Source organism: Benincasa hispida, chromosome 10 (assembly GCF_009727055.1).
Source record: "Benincasa hispida cultivar B227 chromosome 10, ASM972705v1, whole genome shotgun sequence".
Taxonomy (NCBI): Eukaryota; Viridiplantae; Streptophyta; class Magnoliopsida; order Cucurbitales; family Cucurbitaceae; genus Benincasa; species Benincasa hispida.
The window spans coordinates 55,140,789-55,163,110 of NC_052358.1; the positions used below are offsets into that span (position 1 = coordinate 55,140,789).

At 37.3% G+C, this 22,322-nt stretch overlaps 1 long non-coding RNA gene across 1 annotated transcript; it reads right to left on the reverse strand.

The window, feature by feature from the left end:
* Positions 1-10,497: 10,497 nt before the first annotated feature.
* Positions 10,498-22,094, reverse strand: LOC120088560. Its single transcript, XR_005484961.1, has 2 exons — positions 21,805-22,094; positions 10,498-11,090 (listed from the first exon to the last, which is right to left on the reverse strand). It is a non-coding gene; the product is annotated as an uncharacterized LOC120088560 (long non-coding RNA).
* Positions 22,095-22,322: the final 228 nt, after the last annotated feature.

Here is a 22,322-nt window from a genome sequence, read left to right on the forward strand (position 1 = left end):
CTAGAGGCGGGGGGGCAGCAAATAAAGGCAGCGTGCGAGCCATGGCAGTGCGGAGGAATTCGGTGGAGAAATGGGTCAGTGTCGGGTTTTTGAATAGTGTATTCTCAGGATCTGGTTGGCAACCGTGCACATTCGGGGTTTGTGATTGCTTTCTTCTCCATTTTGCTGTATGTCTTCTTCCCTCGAATCAAGAAATTAGCCAATTTCAATCTTATTGATCCCCAAAAATTTACAACCCTTGTTCACACGATTAATGTCTAATAAACAATGTGAAGCAATTATACAAATTTTCACCAGAAAAATTGTAAAGAAAAACATTGTCAAACATATAAAGCCCACTATATTATGGTCACATTTCATAAACACTTGGAATAGAAAGAAAAAAATTAAATTTCCCTATACTAGAATAGGAATTATAGGAGGAATCGGACCTTTAATTGTTTACTTCCCTAGCTGCTTGATACCCACCTTGAAACGATGGACGACCTAATAGTGCCTACCATTTTTAAGAGTGGAAACGCGATATTCAGTGCTGGGGGGACTAGATTATAGTCGGCAATACAAGATTGGAAGATTCAGCTGCTTTCTCCCCCTTATATATAGTGAGCGATCAAGTCATAAGCATGAATTATGTTCTTCCTTAATGCTGTATTTTATCGAAAGCTCTATAAACCACAGGGTGGATATACATAGCCCTTTCACTCTAGCCACTCCTATAGAGAAGGGAGCGATAATAGAGTTAATATAAAGAATATACAGCGACACAGTCAAACAGTTAATTGTATTTCTATTCTTAGTGTCACGTGTATTCGAGTTAAGTGGTAATGTTAAGCAACCCAGTGTTTAACTGCGGCTATTTATTCATTTACGGCGAGAATTTTGGTAAACACAAATGATTGTGATACTCCAACTTTAACTTACTAAACTGTCATGAAGGTACTTCATATTCATCTCTAGATTCCTAGTAAATTAGTGTATAATGTTGGGAATTCTGGTGTGATGAAAGGAAAACGAGAAGCATGAGAACCATAGACCGAGGCAAATATTAACAAAACGGAAAATACTCGATAGTGCTGCATTTGAGTGGGGTGGCATATCGTGGTGTGTTCTGTTTTACAATGAATTATAATGTGTTGTAATGAGAAAACTTTTCATTTTTTAAAATTAACTCTTTCTAGGTGACCCCAATATATTTTGGACAATGAAATATTTGGGAGTGGGCCAAAACACTTAAATTCAAATAAAGGAGATACTCTACGCCTTAATCTTACATTTTCTACTGTTACATTTAATTGATTTTATATCTGAATATCCACCTCTCCATTATAAAATTAAGTGGTAAAAAATAATTCATCTTGAATCTAAAATTAAAAGTTTCCCAAGTTTAATTAAAACGCACAAATTTTGCTTGTTTAGTTATTACCAACATAAATTAGAGAGCTATTTCTCTATAAATACAATATGTCTATGCGGTAGAAAGTTTTAATTTTGATATCATCTGAAAAATCTCTCCTCTACTACCATAAACTTTCCAAAAGGAATTCCTCTTCAATTTTTACAAAAGAGCAGTTTCCTCTGTAAAGATCTCCACATGAACACACAAATTGTCTTGTTTAATCTCATAAATATTATCATATCTCCTCTCTTTTCGAGTGAACAAGAGTTCATAGTTAAGATTAAGTTACCTAGGTCATCAATTAACGAAATAGTCAGTTTTATACATAAAACAACATTTAGAACGTAAAAAGTGACTATTTCATGGTTCAGTCTTATGAAAACTCATTTCATAGGATACTCCCACTCACATATCTCTATATGAACGATTCAGGATCACATCGTTTGTACTAACTACAAAGTGGGTCGCATCCATAGTGTCCCCAGAATAAGGCGCCCAATCTTATTCATATACTATAGACCATTTTGGCTATATATTTGAACTTCATCCACATTTATGTCACTACATAAAGTTCAAACTACATTAAATAGCCCTAAGACCTTAGTTTATTGGATTCAAGATTACAATTTCAATAACAACTTCGAAAAACAAAACAGAATATGTTTATTAATTTACAAACTACGAGTTTTAGGATATAAAATCCAACACATTGGAGTTTCAATCTATAGGTCCATAAGGTCTCCTCATTAACTCAATTAGGATTAATAAGAATCCAATTAATTTTGGATTAATTTGATTTGTTCAAATTAATAAAGGAAATTAATTATATAAGATATAATTAATGTTAAATTATATGAGATATAATGTATATAATACATTATAATATAAAATTTTATTTGAGAGAAAATAAATATTTGAATATGATTCAAATATTAATATGAATTTGATTCATAGGTTAATGAGAAAATAATAAACTATAGATTATATTATATGTGATATAATATGAATTATAGGTTATGTTTTATATTTGATATAACATGTAATTTGATATATATATATATATATATATATATACACACACACTAAACTAAAGTTTTTTTAAAAAAAAATTTAATAATCAAGTTATTAGGGAGGGAGTTATTTGATAATTCCTCTCATTAGTTTCTCTTCATTTAACATATGGAAGAGAAAAGGTTGATTTTTTCATTCATCTTACCTCTATATAACATCAAAGTATGCAGAATTTTGGTGGAGTTGGTGTTGTGATGTTGATCTTAAAAATCAAGAAATTATTCTCTTTCCAAAATTATTCTTGATTGAAAATTTGCTACTATGTTTTCGAGCGTTCGTGATCGAAAATTTCGTTGTGTTCGAGAATTCGAAAAGGAATCGTGAAAAGATTGGTCTTCAAGGATAAGTGATCTTCGAATCTCTTCTTTCTCTTCATTTTTTATTCAAAAGCATGCTTATTTTGTTATGTAAATATTGTTTCCATCATATATGTTCTTCTGTATGTTCTATAAAATTAGAATTAGGACACAATCGTTTTCACTACAGGTACTCGCGTATTCTTTCATTAGAATTAGACACTACGATTATAGGATTATTTGATGGAACATGGAATTATATCCCAACTCTCGGCAACTAGTACACCTCAGCAGAATGATGTATCAAAAAGAAGAAACTGAACATTGTTGGACATGGTTTGGACTATGATGAGTTACGCTCCCTTACCTGACTTGTTCTAGGGATATACAGTACAGATTGCAGCCTCTATTTTGAATTGTGTTCTGTCCAATAGTGTTTTTAAAACACCTTTGGAATTATGAAATGGTCTTAAAGGTAGTTTATGCCATTTCAGGATCTGGGGTTGCCCAACATATATGCTTGATGTCCATCCTAAGAATTTGGAATCTCGTTCAAAATAATGCCTATTTGTAGGCATCCTAAAGATAATAAAGTGTTTGTGTCAAAAAACACTACATCTTTAGAAGAGAATCACATCAGGGAGAAAAAACCACACAGAAAAATAGTATTGAATGAGCTTTCCAGCAAAACTACTGAACCTTCAACAAGAGTTGTTGAACAAGAATTGTTGATGTCGATTCATCTAGTAAGTCACCTCCACCTCAACCGTTGAGGGAACCTCGATGTAGTGGGAGAGTTTCGATCCTATTTTTTGTTATATGGGTTTAACAGAAATCCTAATCGTCATATCTGAATGGCGATATTAAGAATCCATTGTTGTATAAGAAATAAATGGAGGATGTAGACAAAAAAGAATGGATCAAAGATATGAATCTTGAAATGGAATCCATGTACTTCAATTTAGTATGGGGTCTTGTAGATCAACCTGATGGGGTAAAACCTATAGGTTGCAAATGGATCTACAAGAGAAAAATGGTATAGATGGGAAGGTACAAACCTTTAAAGCTGGACTAGTGGTAAAGGGTTCTACCCATATTGAAAGATTTGACTATGAGGAGACTTTCTCATCTGTTGCCATGTTAAAGTCTATTCGGATACTCCTGTCCATTCTGCATATTATGACTATGAGCTTTGGCAAAGGAATGTTAAGACTGCCTTTCAAATGGAAATCTTGAGAACACCATCTTTATGCAACAATTAGAGGAATCATAATCCAAGGTTAAGAGCAGAAGGTTTGCAAGCTTAATCGATCCATTTATGGATTAAAATAAGCTTCTCGACCTCGGAATATAAGATTTGATTCTGCGATCAAATCTTATGACTTTGATTGCAATGTTGATAAATCTTGTGTTTACAAGAAAATCATCAACAATTCAGTAGCTTTCTTAATGTTATAGTAGACGATATCCTACTCATTGGGAATGATGTAGGACTACTAACTGACATCAAATAGTGTCTGGCGGCCCAATTCCAAATGAAAGATTTGGGAGCGGCGCAATTTGTTCTAGGCATACAAATCTTTAGGGATCGTAAGAACAAATCATTGGCCTTGTGTCAAGCATCATACATTGATAAGATTCTTGTCAAGTATTTGATGCAAAACTCCAAGAGAGATTTGTTACCTTTCAGCCATGGAGTTGTCTTGTCTAAGGAACATCGTCCTAAAACACCTCAAGAAGTTGAGGAAATGAGACGAATTCATTATGCATTGGTTGTTGGCAGCTTGATGTATGCGATATTATGTACTAAACCTGACATCTGCTATGTAGTGGGGATAATCAGTAGATATCAGTCTAATCTAGGATTGGATCATTAGACTGCCGTTCAAACCATCCTCAAGTATTTAGGAGAACGAGGGACTACAAGCTTGTGTATGGGTCTAAGGATTTGATCTTTACAGTAAACACTGACTTAGATTTTCATACTGATAGGAATTCTAAAAAATCCACTTCAAGATCAGTGTCTATTCTTAATGGAGAAGTTATAGTTTGGCGAAGCACCAAGTATGGGTGCATTGCTGACTCTACCACGGAAACAGAATATGTAACGACATGTGAAGCTGTTAAGGAGGTTGTTTGGCTCAAGAAATTCTTGACTAATCTAGAAGTTCTAGACATGACCAAACCCATCATTCTTTATTATGATAATAGTGGTGTTGTGGTTAATTCCAAGGAGTCCAGAAGCCACAAGCGTGGAAAGCACATTTAGCGTAAGTATCCCCTTATTAGAAAGATTGTGTATCGAAGAGATATGATTGCCATGTAGATTGCTTCAGTGTACAATGCTACTGATTCGTTTACAAATGCCCTTATAGCTAAGGTGTTTTAGGGTCATCTGGAGAGTCTGGGTTTATGAGACAAGTCGCATTTAGTCTAAAGCAAGTGAAAGATATTACTAAGCACGTATTGTGCCCTAATTTCTTGTTTTTTTTATGTACGTTGTACTTATTTATACTTTTAGTCTGTACACCCCACTAGCTTTATAATAAAGTGAGAGATTGTTGGGATTGATTCCCTAAATCTCATGGGTTTTGTAGTTTGTAATTGTATAGTACACACACTTTATTCATCCAATAAAATAAGAGATACTTTATTTGACATTTAGTTGCATTAACCCACAAAAAACCAATAAACTAAGATTCAAGATTATCTTCTATAACTTAAACATGTATGTAAAGACATATAGTGGATCATGTTTAAGTGATAGCCTAAACGGTTTGTAGTAGATAGATAAAGTTTGGTACTTTATCCTAGTGGCACTACGAATAATACCTGCTTTGTAGTTGTTACGATTGTTATAAAGTGCTACAAATAATATGATACTGATCATTCATGTGGAGACATATGAGCGGGGGTATTCTATTGTTGGAAGCAGAAGAATTATTAGGGATGGGGTTGCGCATGCAATCATGCGTTAGACAAGGCTTAAGCTATGCGTTTACACCCATGCGTCAGATGTCATGCGTTGGAATGAAAATGCGTTAATCTAGTGTGCAATGACCATGTGTTCCTATCACAAGTTTTCTTACGCTAGCGCCAAGTATAACGCGAACGCAAGTTTCTCGGTAATCCAAGGTCGAACACAGGGACTTGTCACTCAATAATGCTTGTGAAGCAATGCGTTTGAGGTGATGAAAAGAAAAATAAAAAGAAGAAGTTTAATGGATTTACACACTACTCCTACTCCTATCTAAACAGATTGAACAATAGAAGACTTGCGATGAGAATAGATAGATACATAACAACCATTAACGCATAGTGATGTTTATTATCTTAAATCGCTCGAGTAATCCCCAGCATCGTCACACTAACGCATCGCACACCTCTCGGTGGTCAGCCGCATGAATATATCTTTATAGTGCAATGTTGCGTCGAACATAAGATTGTATCTATCTCTAGGAACAATGCATATGTTGGGATTAATTATAGGGACCGTGTTTGTTTTGTTTTATTTTTAAGAACAAATAGGGTTGTACATTAAATCATGCGTTAAGAAATGGCTGATACGTTTAGCTCCATATGCATCTGAGGTCATGCGTCGGAATGATGATGCATTAATCTTAGCATGCAATAATCGTTCGTCTCCTATCAAAGTTTTCTTAGCTTGCGCCAGTTATAACACAAACGCAAGTTTCTCTGGGGTAATCCGAGGTCGAACACGGGGACTTGTCACTCAAATAATATTTTGTGAAGTGATGCGTTTGAGGCGATGAATAAGACTAAAATAAAAAGCGAAGAAGGTTTTTTTAAATGTTTTACTACACTACTCCTACTCTTAACTAACACATTGAGCATAGAAGACTTGCAATGAGAATAAGTTAGACGACACAACAACCATTAACGCTTAGTAAAATTTACTATCTTAAAATCGCTCTCGAGTAAATCCCAGCTCATTGCACTAACGCATCACCCCTCTAGCTGGTCAGTCCCGCATGACTATATCTTTATAGTGCATAGGTTGTGTCGAGCATAAGTTGTTGCCTATCTCTGGGAACACATCGAACTTTGCTTTAGTGCGTTCCATCCTCCCTAACCTCTCAGGCAGTTAAGACGCGGCTACTAACTTATAGACAAGCAATGCAACATCCCATAGACAGGCCGTTGCCACTAAAGCTTTTCACCAGCAAAAGAGGATTAACTCACTATACTATTGCACAACGCACACCTCTCGGTGGATATGCTACATACGTCCTATCTCTAAGGCTACAACGATTAACATGCGATTGACTTTGATAAATAAACACTGAAGAAAAACTATGAATAGAGATGAAGACGATGAAGAAGAACGGTAAATGAACAGGAGTAAGATTTGCATTGATCACAAAATATCTTAGTATCTCAAGCTAAAATGTAATACAATACAGAGATTAGAAGGGGAGATGAGGGACTCTCTGTGTCAAGGTGCGAGTGGCCCGCCCCCCCCCGCCGCGCCCCAATGGTGTGAATGGTGGAGATGTCTCTCTTAGTCTATCTCCAATGAATGCATCGATCGTCACCGGTCTGGCTGTGGAAGATTGAAGAATCCACTGGAAAATCTCTCTTTCAAGCTCTCATCTGTGAGTCACAAAACCTTCTGCCCTTGAGCAGAAGCTCGGATATTCAAAATGAAGGTCTCAAAGGCTATTTATAGAATTTGGACGCCGACAGCTGTAATGATGAAGGTATGGCTCACTGCTACTTTTGTCGCGGTATGGGCATTGTCACATCGCCTTATCTTGTTGATACTCCCAAGGTATGTATCCGAGCTTAATTTAGCTGAAGTTATCAACGCGTTCTACCCATCTTGCGATCTTCTATTATGGCTGTCACTCCGTGGCCGCAATCTCTATTTGTTCACTACGTTCTCTATGCGTCGGACACATGCGTTTACCTCAACTTCCATGCGTTGAACGCATAGGGTTGCCGTCTGCGTTCGTCTTTTGCGATCGCCTGGCTTCAGCGCATGCGTTGGTCTGTAATTGCTTATTACAAACGCATGCATTTGATTCTTGCGATAGCTACAAAAATAGACACTTTGACACGGAATAACGCATAATATTGGGTCCGTGGGGTTTTAGGTGCTTATCGAGTAAAACTCAATTTTTCACAAATTCTAAATATTATCACTGTGTTTTCTACCTATTATTCCTCATAATTCTAAATAAAAGGCTTATAATAACTGATATTTCTGCCAGTTATCACCCCCCAAACTTAGAATCATACTTGTCCTCGCGTTACACTCAAGAAATTCTTAACTCACCTTCCGGCGTTCCCTTGCAATGACCAGCTTTTTAGAATATAATTAACTCGTACCTCTAACCATGGCTGCAATGCTCTCCTCTACTTAGGTTGCTTCTTCAAAGAGATCTTTTTTAAGTTGAAATTTGGCAAGCCCTTGCTCAAAAACTTTTTATTCATTCTCCGCAACTTTGCGTTCAGCTCATGAGAATACGTTCGTTTAAAACAATTCAAGCTTATGTGTTTACTTATTTGAATGCGGCGTTGATCCTGATTACGCTCTTCGTTTTGGCTAAACAGGTCTAACATTATGTTTATCGGTTTATGACATATTTCTAGTTTTAGCTTGTTTAATATCAAAATTAAAATGTATTGACTATGAAACTTTGTAATCATGACCAGTAGCTTAGAATCAGCCAAAAAGTATGTTTAAGACATTAAAATTTACTTTTATGATGTATTTTGCATGACTAAATTTTGGTAAAAACACTATTACTCGAGTTTTCAATTCCTTTCATTAATCATAAATTTTACAAATAATTTTTATGTTTTTTCTAGGTATAGATTAGAGGCGAATAATATAAAAATCAAGATATGAGATTTATATAAGTAATAATTTTATTAGTAATGATAAAAATCGTAATTAATACGTAGTTTAGGTTAGCTATATTAGTGTACTTAGATAGCTAATGAGATTCCTTTAGAAAACTAAATTTAATTTGTTAAAAACTAATTAAAATCTTGATAATTGTTATATAGGAATCTTATAAAGGATTTTGATTTCAAGCTTAAGGTAAGTGGGTTCTATCATAAGTTACCGATTTGTGTGCTTTATTATTGCATTTTTCAATTGTATAGTTGTATGATTACTCGTAAGTAGTTTCCATCATATGTTGCTAATTTAATGTTTTATAATATATATGTGATTTATGGTTTATTATTGTATTTGACTTTTATAAATAATTATCCATTGAATTGTTTTCTTGAATCGAGATGTGTTGGAATCTTTGAATTTGATTATTGATTATTATCGATTTCTATTATGTTTCTTTTATATATGTTTGATTGAATATTGTTGATTTGTGACATTTAATTAATGTTTGAGAAAACATGTTACAGTGCATAAATTTTTCATGATTTTCTACTACCCATGATTTATGATAACATGTTGATTGGTAATACATGTTCAGGTTAAGCATGCCATAATTGTGTGTTACATTACATTGAAGTCTAGTAAGCAGTCTTATGTGTCATGGAATTAAATAAAAATATGTTATCAATGAAATTCCCAAAGTAAGCAGTTTATGTTATGCAACAAGGTGCATGATATGATAAGTATTATTTTTGCTAAACAGTTGGGCCTAAGAAACAAAACTAGTTCATGTTTATATTATGCAGCAAGGTGCATGATATGATAAGTATGGTTTCTACTAAACGGTTGGACATAGGAAACTAAACTAGTTCATGTTAATGGTATTTGTAATAGGCAATTACCTTATAAATATTACATGTAGAAATTGACATTATGGTATGGGGTATTTCTGCATAGCATGAAGCCAAATTAAAGATATGAATATCTATGTAAGGATATGCAAGCAAGCGCAAATGAGTTCAGTTAGGTTGTCTCATGATCTATATGTTAGGATAGGTTATGCAAGCATGCAAGCATGATGTGTGTGATTGAACATGAAGGTTCTTTATGATGGGAACCACTTATAGAGTAGTTTTATACTACCTGTTGAATGCTTGGATTGGGTTTAGGAATGAAGTTGTACTGAGATAAATTATGCACCAGATTGTAGCTATATATTATGGATTTAGCTATGCGTTTATCACAAGTTTTCTTATATCAAGTCCAAGTATGAATATGATGTAAGTTTCTCGGTGAGAACTAAGGTCGAACACAGAGACTCATTTACTAAAACGTTTGTGTGGTTAATGTATTTGCGACGAGAGCTAATTAAATTACAACGGAGAAAAAGAAATTAAAGACATGCGAACATGAACCTATGTGATGAAATTAACTAAGCAAGGGATGAGCAACTTAAGAATAATCTCGAGAATTCTAAGAAAGCAGGGTTGGGAGAAGTCAATTCCAAGTTCCTAAATCTAACATCAAGGGTAATCCAGGCTCTCTAACATCTGTTCATTACATACCTCTCGACTGCTAGCCACATTTGTCATATCTCTATAATACACGAATGATATTGCGTTGAGCATAAGGTTATTTCTACTTCTAGAAACACTTCTTATTTTACTTAGTGAGTTCCACAACTACTTACCCTCTCAAGCAGATGGTTATAGCTACTTGACTCTATAAGTGATCATAGTCATGCATTAAGCAAACATGTTTAACCCTCAAAGCTTAAACTTAGCTCATGGTATTGAACTTCCCCTTTACCCTATCGAATTTAGTTGCCCATGGCAAAGGAAAAGAAATGGTAAAGATAGATGAGATGATGAAAGTAGTCATGATATAATATAAAAGTAGGAGATGCCGATTACAAAATGAATTAATGTCTCAATCACAAAATGCAATACAACAAGGAAAAGCGAGAAGTAAGAAGTGATGTGTAGTTATCAACAATCTCTTACTTCAATCTGATGGGGTGCTAAGGCTGCTGGTGAGGCTAACGCCAGCATGATATGGAGAAAGCTCTTTCAAGCACTTGTTCCGGTGAGTTTTTCCGGTGGTAAATCAGAGTCTTTTGGAAATGGAAAAATGCTTCGAGATGCTCTCAAATCTGCTCTTGCTTGTGGTCCAAAGATTTTGTCTAAGGATTCGTCTCTCTCCCCGCCCGACTAAACTCCTTTTCACAGGCATCAAGGCTCTAATTATAGAGTTATGCGCAGACAGCTTTGAGTTTTCCAGGCTGATTAGTCATCATCTCTGACTTCGTTGGTGAGAATTTCAACATTGCTATCATGGTCAACATTCTGAAGTTGTGGTAGAAGGTCCATTGGGATTGTGTCAGATATCCCAAGATATGCGACCAGATGTTCCTTTATCGAGTAAAAGCTCAGTGTATGCAGACAAATCCTGCGATCAGCTATAAAATATAACACTTCAACGCAGATTAACTCATGATATGTGGTCAGCAGAGATTTCAAATGTACTTCAGCACAAATATAGTTTTAAACATGAATTCTTAGTATTATCAACGCATATTCAACCTATCTAACCTCATTATTCTAAGTAAAAGACTACAATAACTTGTATTTCTACAAGTTATCATTCCCTCTCGTGGTTTTACTTTTTTTCAAGTTGTCAGGTAGATGATGATGAATTTGTCGAGGATGATCTTGGAATTGAGGAGGAGCCTTGCCTCATTTTATCTTAGTTAATTTAAACTCACACATTCATTATATGTTTACTTGGTATTTAAAAATATATTGTTATTTTATGATTTTTGCTGCTAAACTTTAGTTTAAATTTTATCTAGAAATGATGTTTTATGAGTAATGATCTCTATTAATTTAATTAAATATATGTAAAAAATTGGGGTCATTAAAAGACCTAGGGCTACCATGACAAAATTCTGCCAAAAAGCTGCTCAAATTTGAAGGAAATCTAAGCTGATTTGAGTTTTTGGGCAAAGCAGAGCAAGTTGTGAAGATTGGTGAAATTTGAGCTAGTTGAGAGGAATTAGAAGCTCAAATTTGGAGGAAAATAAGCTTAAGGATCGCTGAAAAGGTTTATAGAAAGAAAATTTGAATTAAATGAGTTGGAACTAGCATTTTGAGTACTGAAAGTGGAATCTAGAAATTGGGTGTTTGGAAGGAAGGCTATTAGTCGAAGGTAGAAGCCAGGCAAGGAGTTGGTCTGTCGGTAGGGTATCTTGCACGTGCCAATCGCATGCAACATGTCCGTTGTGCATGCAATAGTGCCCAATTGTGCGACAGTGGTAGCGCTCGATCACCCACGTTCAATGCCTAGAAACACAGTCGTTCGACACCCAGTGCCTAGAAGCACAATCGCTCTTTTGGAAGCTTCTCTTAGCGATTGTGCGGCACTTGTTCCCGCTCACGAACAAGTCAGCCAACTCGAGTACGGACTGCCGGTGGTACACCGAGTGCCTCTCGCAACCTCCACCCCCGTTTTAGGGAAAACGGTTTTAGAAAACGGGTTTGGAGAAAAGGTTTTCGTAAGAAGTTTTTGTGAGTGTGAATAAAGAAAGAAAGATTGTAGTAGACTAGAAAGCAATAAGCAACAACAACAGCTTTATAGAGTACTACTCCGGGTATGAGGAAGTGATGGTTAGTCTTATCCCCATATAGTGCATTCTAAACAAAAAAGCCAACTGGCTCCCTTGCATATGCAAAAGGGCGAGTGGTCACTTACAATGAAAATGTAAAGAAAGCAAGCTAAGCTAATACAATACAAGATATGAAAGTATGCTAGAAGGGGGTTGGATCGGGCATGCGGCCATGGGCAACAGGCCCTGGACAAGCATGACCGTTACATTCTCCCCCACTTAATTGGTTGACATCCCCGTCAACTGACCTTGTTCAAAATCTGCGATGGCTGGAGCTGCATTCTTCAAATCTTCGGCCCGCTCCCAACTGATCTCTTCGTCGGGGAGATCTTTCCATTTCACTAAGAATTTGTCAATTCTCGTCTGGGTCTTCCAATACGGCGCGTACGTTTATTCAGGATTTGTGCAATTTCTTTCTCAGCGAAGTTCTTCATCGTGACTGGTCGCCTTAGCATGTTTCGTTGTTCGTCCTCAGGATCGGAATGATAGGGCTTCAGGATACTCACATGGATGACAGGATGAATCTTCATCCATGAAGGTAACTGAACCTTATATGAGGTTCTCCCGACCTTCTCAATTACCTCCACTGGACCTTCATATTTTCTTACTAGCCGTTGGTCTCTCTGGCCTCGGAAATGAAACTGTTCCAGTCGTAGCTTGATCAGGACCTTGTCCCTGACTTGAAACTCGAGGGCCCTCCGCTTCTTATCAGCTCACTTCTTCATCCTTCTTGATGCTTTTTCTAGGTAGGCGCGAGCTATCTCAGAGGTTTTGCTCCACTCTTTAGTGAAGTTATGTGCCTGAGGACTTTTGCCTGCATAAGGGTGGTCCACCAAGTGTGGCATGAGTGGCTATCTACCGCACACCACTTCGAAGGGCGTTTTTCCGGTCGCAGAACTCTGCTTGCTATTGAAGCTGAACTGAGCCACATCTAACAACTGGACCCAGTTCTTTTGCCTAGCGTCGATAAAGTGACGCAGATATTCCTCGAGCATACTATTGAAGCGTTCCGTCTGGCTGTCAGTTTAAGGATGATAGCTAGAGGAGATATTCAGTGTTGACCCCAATATTTTGAACAATTCTGTCCAGAATGTCCCAGTGAATCTTCCGTCCCGATCGCTAACAATGCTCGCGGGGACGCCCCATAATTTCACTATGTGTTTGAAGAACAGCTGGACAGTCATCACGACTGTGCACATTTTCGGCGTCGAGATGAAAGTGGCATATTTAGAGAATCGATCGATGATAACAAGGATCGATTCGAACTCTCCCACCTTGGGCAAATGGGTGATGAAGTTAAAAGACACGCTCTCCCATGGTCTAGAGGGCACAGGTAGGGGTTCCAGCAGACCCGCTAATTTCGCCTTTTCGAACTTGTCTTGTTGGCAGACAAGGCAAGTCTTGGTAAATTGCATGACATCGTCTCGAAGGCTTGGCCAATAGTAGCCTTGTTTCAGAAGGGCATAAGTCCTCTGCCAACCATTATGTCCTGCCCACGGTGTGTCGTGACACTCCTTCCATCAGCAACCTTCGTAAACTCCCCGGATCTGGAGATGTAAAGGCGATTACCCTTGGTGTATAGTAGATCGTCTTCCACCCAAAAACTGGCGTGTCTTCCCTCTTTGGCCAACTGTATGATGGCCTGCGCCGCTGTGTCGTTTGTCAAGTGAGTTTTGACAGTTTCTCGTACTGTTGGCACTCAACGTACTTGCTTGTAGGCGAGCGAACATGCACAGGCGCATGTTCACTCTTTCGGCTAAGAGTATCGGCCGCTTGGTTACTTTCCCCGGTCTATGTTCGAATTGGAAGTCGAACTCCGCTAGAAACTCATGCCACCGTGCTTGTTTCGACGACAACTTCGGTTGGTTGAAGAAGTGGGAAATGGAGTTGTTGTCGGTCTTGACCACGAACTTGGCCCCAAGAGATACTGTCTCAAGGCCCTCAAGCAGTGAACTACTACTAACATCTCTTTCTCGGAGGCGACATACCTTTCGTCGCATCATTTAGTTTCCTATTCTCATACGCGATGGGGTGTCCGTCTTGGAGGAGGACACCGCCCAACGCGAAGTCAGAAGCATGAGTCTCAAATTTCCGAGAACCGGCCCCTCAATCATCACTTTCTTCAAGCCCTCAAAGGCGGCTTGACATTCAGGAGTCCAGCTCCATTGGCTATCCTTCTTCAACAGTTCGGTTAATGGCCCTGTTCTTCTCGAGAATCCTTCTACGAACCGCCTATAGTAGTTGGCTAGTCCGAGGGATCGTAATTCGGTCACGGATGATGGTACCCTCCAGTCTCTAATCACGGCCACCTTGCCCTCTTCCATACCAATCCGACCACACTCAATCACGTGGCCGAGGAAATTTATACGCTCTTGGTCCAAGGAGCACTTCTCTCTCTTTACATACAACTGATTTTTCCTCAGCTTTTCGAAGACTAGTTGGAGGTGATGTCGATGGTCCTCCAACGAGGCACTATAGATCACAATGTCTCGAGATACACTACGACGAATTTGTCGAAGTATTCGTGAAACACTTGGTTCATTAAGGTACAGAAAGTTGTTGGAGCATTGGTAAGGCCAAAGGGCATACGAGGAATTCGAAGGGCTTCATATCTCGTGACACAGGTCGTCTTAGGTTCGTTCCTTCAGCAATTCGGACCTGATAATATCCCAATCGTAAGTCCAACTTCGTGAAATACTTACGCCCGTGAAAAGCCGATCAAAAATAAGTCAGTAAATGGTAGGAAGGAAGATATTTGTTGCGGACTGTGAGCTTGTTCAAGGCCCGATAGTCGATGCACAACCGGAGGCTCCATCCTTCTTCTTCTAGAACAGTACTGGGGCCTCCGTAAGGGGCCTTCGCCGGTCTGATAAATCCTGCATGCTAGCAGTTTGTCTAACTGTTTTCAGAGTTCGGCCAATTCTGGCGGGACCATCCGATATGCATTCTTGGGTAAAAAGGCGCTTTGCCCCTGGTAACAACTCAATCTCATGGTCAATCCCCCTTCGTGGGGGTAAGGACTTGGGCAAGCTTTTAGGCATGACATCCCGATACTCTTCCAAGACAAATAGAACGTCTTGGGGGATCTCCTCTTCAGTGGATTCAACTGATTCTATCGGGATGGCCATGAACGTGGGTTCACCATGGGTCAAGCCTCTCTTCAATTGGAGAGCTGAGATCATTCTCACCCCATTTGGCTGCTTGATACTGGCTTGAACTACGGTGGGTGTAGATCCGGTAATGACTAGACATTTGGCGAGGGGCATTAGTATGACTATATGTTCAAGTAGGAACTCCATCCCCAATACCACATCGAAATCATCCATCTTGACAATCAAGAAGTCAACGAGGCCCTTCTAGTCTCCTAACTTCACCGGAGTTCTCTTCGCATCCTCGTAATCGGTAGGGCTGTAGAATTCACAGCTTTCATCTTCCCTGCATCTCTTTCCCAGGTCAAGTACAGGCGGCGGGCTTCCGTTTCAGCCATGAAGTTATGGGTGGCCCCAGAGTCGACCATAGTATTCTTGGCCGATCTTTGGTTGACCCAAGCGTCCATATACATGAGTCCTTTCTCTAGTGGCTCGTCGCCTTTCCCATTTTCTTCTGGAGCGCAGATAAGAATTTCAATGCCCCCATCCTGGGATTCTCAATTTCTGCAGCTGGCTCGATTACCGTCTCCTCCAGTTCAGCCTTGTCTTCAGAGACAGAGGCTAATGTGGCTTGAAAAGCATTGAACGCGATTCGATTTGGACATTCGTCCACCCTATGTGGCCCTCTATATATGAAACAAGCCAGGGGGCGATTGTAATTGTTATGCTGTTGTGGCGGCCCCCGCCAGTTGTTTCCTGATCTCGGTTGGGATGATTTACGGTCCCCCCTGTGTTCTTGTCTCCTCCCCCAGGTTTGGGAGGACTGGAACGACTGTTTCTGTTTCCCCCATTTGAGGAAGTTGACTGCTTCCTCACATCTTGCGAGTCAGTGCTAAGGTCGTATAGTCGTTCAGCTGCCGCATAGGCCAGAGGGGAGATCATGTACTCTCTGTTCATATAGTTTTGATTTCGCCCATGGTTTCAGCCCATCAACAAAGCAAAAGACCTTGTCTTTTTCAGACATATCTCGTATATCCAACATGAGTCCTGCAAACTGTTTTACGTAGTCCCTGATGTTACCCGTTTGCTTCAGCTTTTGGAGTTTTCGTCGAGCCAAGATCTCGACATTTTCAGGGAAGAACTGCGAGCGAAGTTCTTGTTTCAATCTGTCCCAAGTATCAATAGTGCATCGTCCTTCCTGTATGTCTGTAAATCGTGATCTCCACCACAGTTTTGCATCTTCAGCCAGATGCATCGTTGCTAGTGTGACTTTCGACTCTTCAGTCACTGTGTTCGTCGCCTTGAAGTATTGCTCAAGATCGAAGATAAAATTTTCCAAGGCTTTTGCTTCTCGCACCCCACATAAGGGTTTCGGTTCTGGGATTTTTAGTCTAAGCATGTGTATATCCTATCGCCCACATCTGGCCTAAGCATGAGCCTTGCTACAATGGGCTTGACATCGACCTAACTTTGAGAGTTTGAAGTTGGTAAGTAACTTTTTAGGCCATTAAGGAGTGCTTTGGACTTTAAGCTATATAAATGACTATGGACTTTAAGCTATATAAATGACTAAGGACTCAAAAAGGGATTTAACGATTAATAAGGGATTTAAGAAGTATGCATAAGCATTGAGATTTACTTAGAAACTGAGATTGGAAAAGCCTACAAACCACTGGAAGCCAACTAAATATCTGTGAGTGACAATTGATTTAAAATAATTTCCTTTAATATTTTCAAAGCATGGTTTTACTTGAAATGAAATGGTTTTCTGATAAAGTGTGGCATATGAACCATATGTTCAGAGTTTGATGTCTTGATTTTCTAAAGTTATGTTTTAAGCATGATTTTCATCTCATTGAGTTGTTTAACTTCAAGTTATGCCAGAAATGATTGACTTTGTATGAATTTCAATGCTATCTCTACAAGTGATGTGTTCAAACATAATTTCTCAGGATGAATTTTTCTAGCATAGTTTTAAACATGATGTTATAAGATTACCTATTTCTCATGCTATGTTATTTAAGAACTGAAAACTGAGTTTGTACTTAAGTACCGTTTTATGTACCCTAGCTTACAAACTCCCGATACTCAAGGAGATTAAAGTATCTGGGGAATTCAGTAAAAATACCTTGGTATTTGGGACCCACCTTGGCATACACATAGACTTTGGGTCGTGTGCAAGGGTGCTTAGCCATTTTAGGGGTATTTCTACATGCACATATGAGAGTTATCGATGTTGAGTGTATTAAGTTTGCTCTACCTCAACTAAGGTTTAAGGATACTAGTTATGGAATGATGCGTAATGAGATCTAAGTATGTTATACCATGTTTTCAAGGTTTTCATGATATTTCTTTGTGATGAATTGATGTCGTCAAAGCTATTGATTTACAAGCATGTTTAATAAACCCTAAAATTCTGAAAACATATTTGATTTACAATAGTTTCTTTACTTAAAGTATATTTATTTACCCAAGTAGTCACTCATTGGGCTTCCCAAGTCACATTTTAAAAATGTTTTCCCACCTCAAGCAGCGATCGAGTTCCCGGTGCCTAGCTTACAGTTGCCAATCTACCACACATCACCAAAGATCTCAGATAGCCCAGAAGTTCTTTAGGTTCATATTATGTATTTTGTCACTTGAAGTCATGTACATATTAGTTGGGCTGAGAGGAACCCTTGCCTCTAAATACGTTGTAAATATTGTTGTATGATGGATCCACTTATGTTATCTGAGTTATAAATGTCTATAAAGTTTTAACTACAAGTTGCCTGTATGTATATATATATATATATAAACTTGCTTATCAGGTCATTTAGGAGGAAGGAAATAGATTACAGGTATGAGAGGGGTAGTAGGTGTCATAAGAGGGTTGGCATTTACTGTCTTCACATCCCTTCATAGGGTAAGAGGGTAATCTAGGAGGGGAGTGACATGAAGTCAATTGTAAACTTCTGGAGCCCACAGTGTTTTTTAATAATAAGACCCACAAACTCCTCATTACAAGAATTTTGGTCTCTGCCGATGCAAAAACTGTCGGCATATGTTAAGAAAAGTGTTGATAAAGCCTCTGCCTATGTTTTTTTGCATGGGCAAACAGCGTGGCCAGAAGGCCGTCGGTAGAGCTTCTGCCCACAAATTTTGGTGTTCCGTTGGCAGAAATGCCCACACAAATAAATACATGGGTAGATCTTCATTTCTGCCCACACAACTGATGTCGACAGAAAGACTTTTTGCCCATAAAATTTGTATCGTGGGCAAAACTTGCATTTTTACCCATGTTTTTTGCATGGGCGGAAACTGTTTCTGCTAATACAATAATTTGTGTCGGCAAAACTCAATTTCTTCCCTTGCATAATCCATCGGCAGAAATGAAGATCTGCCCATATAAAAGTCTTCTTGAACAGAAATTGCATTTTTCCCCACGCATGATACATCGGCGGATAATGTTTGTTTTATTTTTGTCCATGCAAAAAACCTTGTTAGAGCTTTATAATTGCCAACATATACAATACATGGCCATCATGTATTTCTAGCAACACAAAAAAAAAAAGTTGGCAGAAACTATTTTAATTTGTTCCACATTTATTATTATATTATTATATGCTTCAAGATCAATATTCAAATAAAAAATTCAATTTCATGTAACAAAATATATTCAACATCGCAACAACAAATTTAGAAAAGGAAATATATTCAACCATTAATTCTTTAACCAAAATGTATCATTCGAGCAATAATTCTTTAGTGTATGTTTGTTACCTGAGTTATTAGATTTCATTTTGGCATACAAAGTGAACAAAAAAAAAATTAAATACCTAAAAAATGGTTAGCTTGGTCAGTTGGTCTTCACAAAAAATGTCATTTTCAACACGTTCAAAATATGTAGAACTGAAAAATGTATATTAAAGTCAAATAAGAAAAACATGCTCAATCTTATTTGTTTGAAATGAATCATATATCAAAAATAATAAAGCAAATTCATTTGCATGAGTTTCAAGTTCCATATACTATATACCCACTCAACACCTATCAAAAGTGTCCAAAACGTGCATATTGAAGTGCATGTCCTTGAAAAAGCAAGCAAAGTTTTTTAAAAAAAAAAACTTTTTAAAAAGTGCCAAATGTACTTTAAGCCTAAAATGGACGCCTCATATGCTCTAAACCATCTCAAAACCTATAAAATTGTCATAAATGTGCATGTTAAAATATAAGTCCTAAAAACAAAAAGGTTCAAACAACCTAAAAATGTTTAAATGCAACTTTCACTCTCCAGCAAAACCTAAAACTACCTAAAAAGTATTTAAGTGACACTTTCATACGTAAATAAATGTTGTTCTGTTCCGTCTAATATTTGTGTCAATGAATTTTGACAATTCTTACATGGACAACTGGTTTTTCCCACATCATTTACATTACGCTTAGCCACTTCCATAAATTGAGCAACTCCTTCATAATCTCTTGAAAATCTATTTTTTAGTCTCATCCAATCCATATTCATCTTCAAATAGAATGGACAAAAATTCAACCATGTAGAAATTAGGGTAATAGGTTAGATAAACCAACTACCAAGTACCTAAAAAGTGACCAAGTGACAATTCAATTTTCAAAACAACTTAAAAAGTTCTTAGAAAGTGTCCAAGAGACTTGTTGACTCCTAAAACAATCTAAATAGTTCCTAAATGTCATTTTAATTTTCAAAACCAAATACAAATCACCTAAAAAGTGTAAGTGCAAATTTTCACTCTAAAATTCAACCTAAAAAGTGTCTAAGTGACATTTTAACCCTCAAAATAACTTTAAAACGCGCAAGTGTGACTTTCAAACTCAAAATCGACCTAAAAAATTTCCAAAAACTGTGAAAGTGACACTTCAAATCTCAAAATAAGTTAAAAATGTGTAAGTACAACTTTTCACTCTAAAACCCAACCCAAAAAGTGTCTAATTGGTACTTTAATTCTCAAAATAACTTAAAAATACCTACGTGTGACTTTCAATTTCAAAACCAACTACAAATTACATAAAAGGTGTCTAAGTGACACTTCAAATCTCAAAATAACTTTAAAAAGTGTAAATGCGACTTTTCACTCTAGAACCTAACCTAAAAAGTGTCTAGGTGACATTTTGACTCTCAAGACAACTTAAAAATGCCTAGGTGTGACTTTCAAACTCAAAATTAACCAAAAAGTTTCAAAAACCAAGTGACACTTTAAATCTCAAAATAACTTTAAAATGTGTAAGTGCAACTTTTCACTCTAAAACCCAACCTAAAAAGTGTCTAAGTGATATTTAACTCTCAGGAAAGTTTAAAAATGCTTAAGTGTGACCTTCAAATTATCTAAGTGATACTTTAACTCTCAAGACAACTTAAAAATACTTAAGTGTGACCTTCAAATTTAAAACCAGCTATAAGTTATCTAAAAAGTGTCTAAGTGACATTTTAATTATCAAAATAACTTAAAAATGCCTAAGTGTGACTTTTAAACTCAAAATCAACCTAAAAAGTTTCCAAAAAGTGTGAAAGTGACACTTTAATTCTCAAAATAACTTTAAAATATGTAAGTGCAACATTTCACCCTCAAAACCAACCTAAAAAATCTCTAAGTGACACTTTAGCTCTCAAAACAACTTAAAAAGCCTATGTGTGAGTTTCAAACTCAAAATCAACCTAAAAGATTTCCAACAAGTGTCAAAGTGACACATCAATTCTCAAAATAACTTTAAAATATGTAAGTGCAACATTTCATTCTCAAACCCAACCTAAACAGCGTCTAAGTGACACTTTAATTCACAATTAAAAAAAAAAAAAAAGGCATAAATGAAAAGTTAATTTCATAGGAAATCAAGCAATGAAGCTCCACTTGTCATCACTCCACTTGTCATCATACTTAGATATTCCTTTTTTTAATGGAAACCATTTTCCACGGTTGCTTTTGAACTAAATGGTTCATCACATTCACTTTGATTAACAACCAAAAAAGTTTGTAAATATTGTCTAAATGGAACTTTAACTCTCGAGACAACTTATAAATACCTAAGTGCCAACCTAAAGAGTTTAAAAAAAGTGTCCCAATCTTAGTACGTTGTTAAAAAGAGATGAAAATGGTCCTCAAATGCATATAAAATCAGCCAATCACAAACCCACATAAATAATTTGAATTTGGCAACTACAAAATACACCAACACTAAACTCTTTAACTCCAAATCAATACATAGATAAAAATAAAATTTCAACGAGATTGAGAAAATTAGTGAAATTAAAGATTCTTAACGAACATAACAAAGCTAGAAATACCCACATCCCAAAACTCCATTTATTGTGTTGTTTGTGCCAATGGGTATTTATCTCACACCTTCGATTCCTTCATACTACTGTTAAAGTAAAAACAAAAATGATTCCAGTCATGTTATGAGCTTACCTCAGCAAAAGCACTATTGGGGACGGTGTTGATAGCAAGAAGATGACCTGCGATGACAGCGAGCAGACCTAGACGGTAACGAGCGGACTTAAAAGGTGTGCAACGGCAGCGACAAGGGAGATGATCGGCAAGTCGATCGTGGGTGTGGTGCGGCAGATCGTGGATGAGAGTGACGGTGAGGGTAACGAATTTTTAGAAAGAGGGAGAATGGAAAAGATGGGGGAAATGAAAAAGAGGGGAAAAAAAGTGGGGTAGATAGGGTTTTGAGAAAGTGTAGGGAAAAATAAAATGTGGGATTTGAGAGACTTTTGCCCACACTTTGCGTCGGTAGATATTAAAAAGTTTAATATCATGCGAGTTGCGTGGGTAGAAATTAAAAAGAACGTCGACATAAATCCAACATAGTGGGTTTCATTAAGACTACCTACTTTTTTCCTACATATATATTTTTATCAATAGAAATGTCGTTGTACCCACGCATGGAAAGGAAAATACATCAACAGAAAATAAATTTGGCG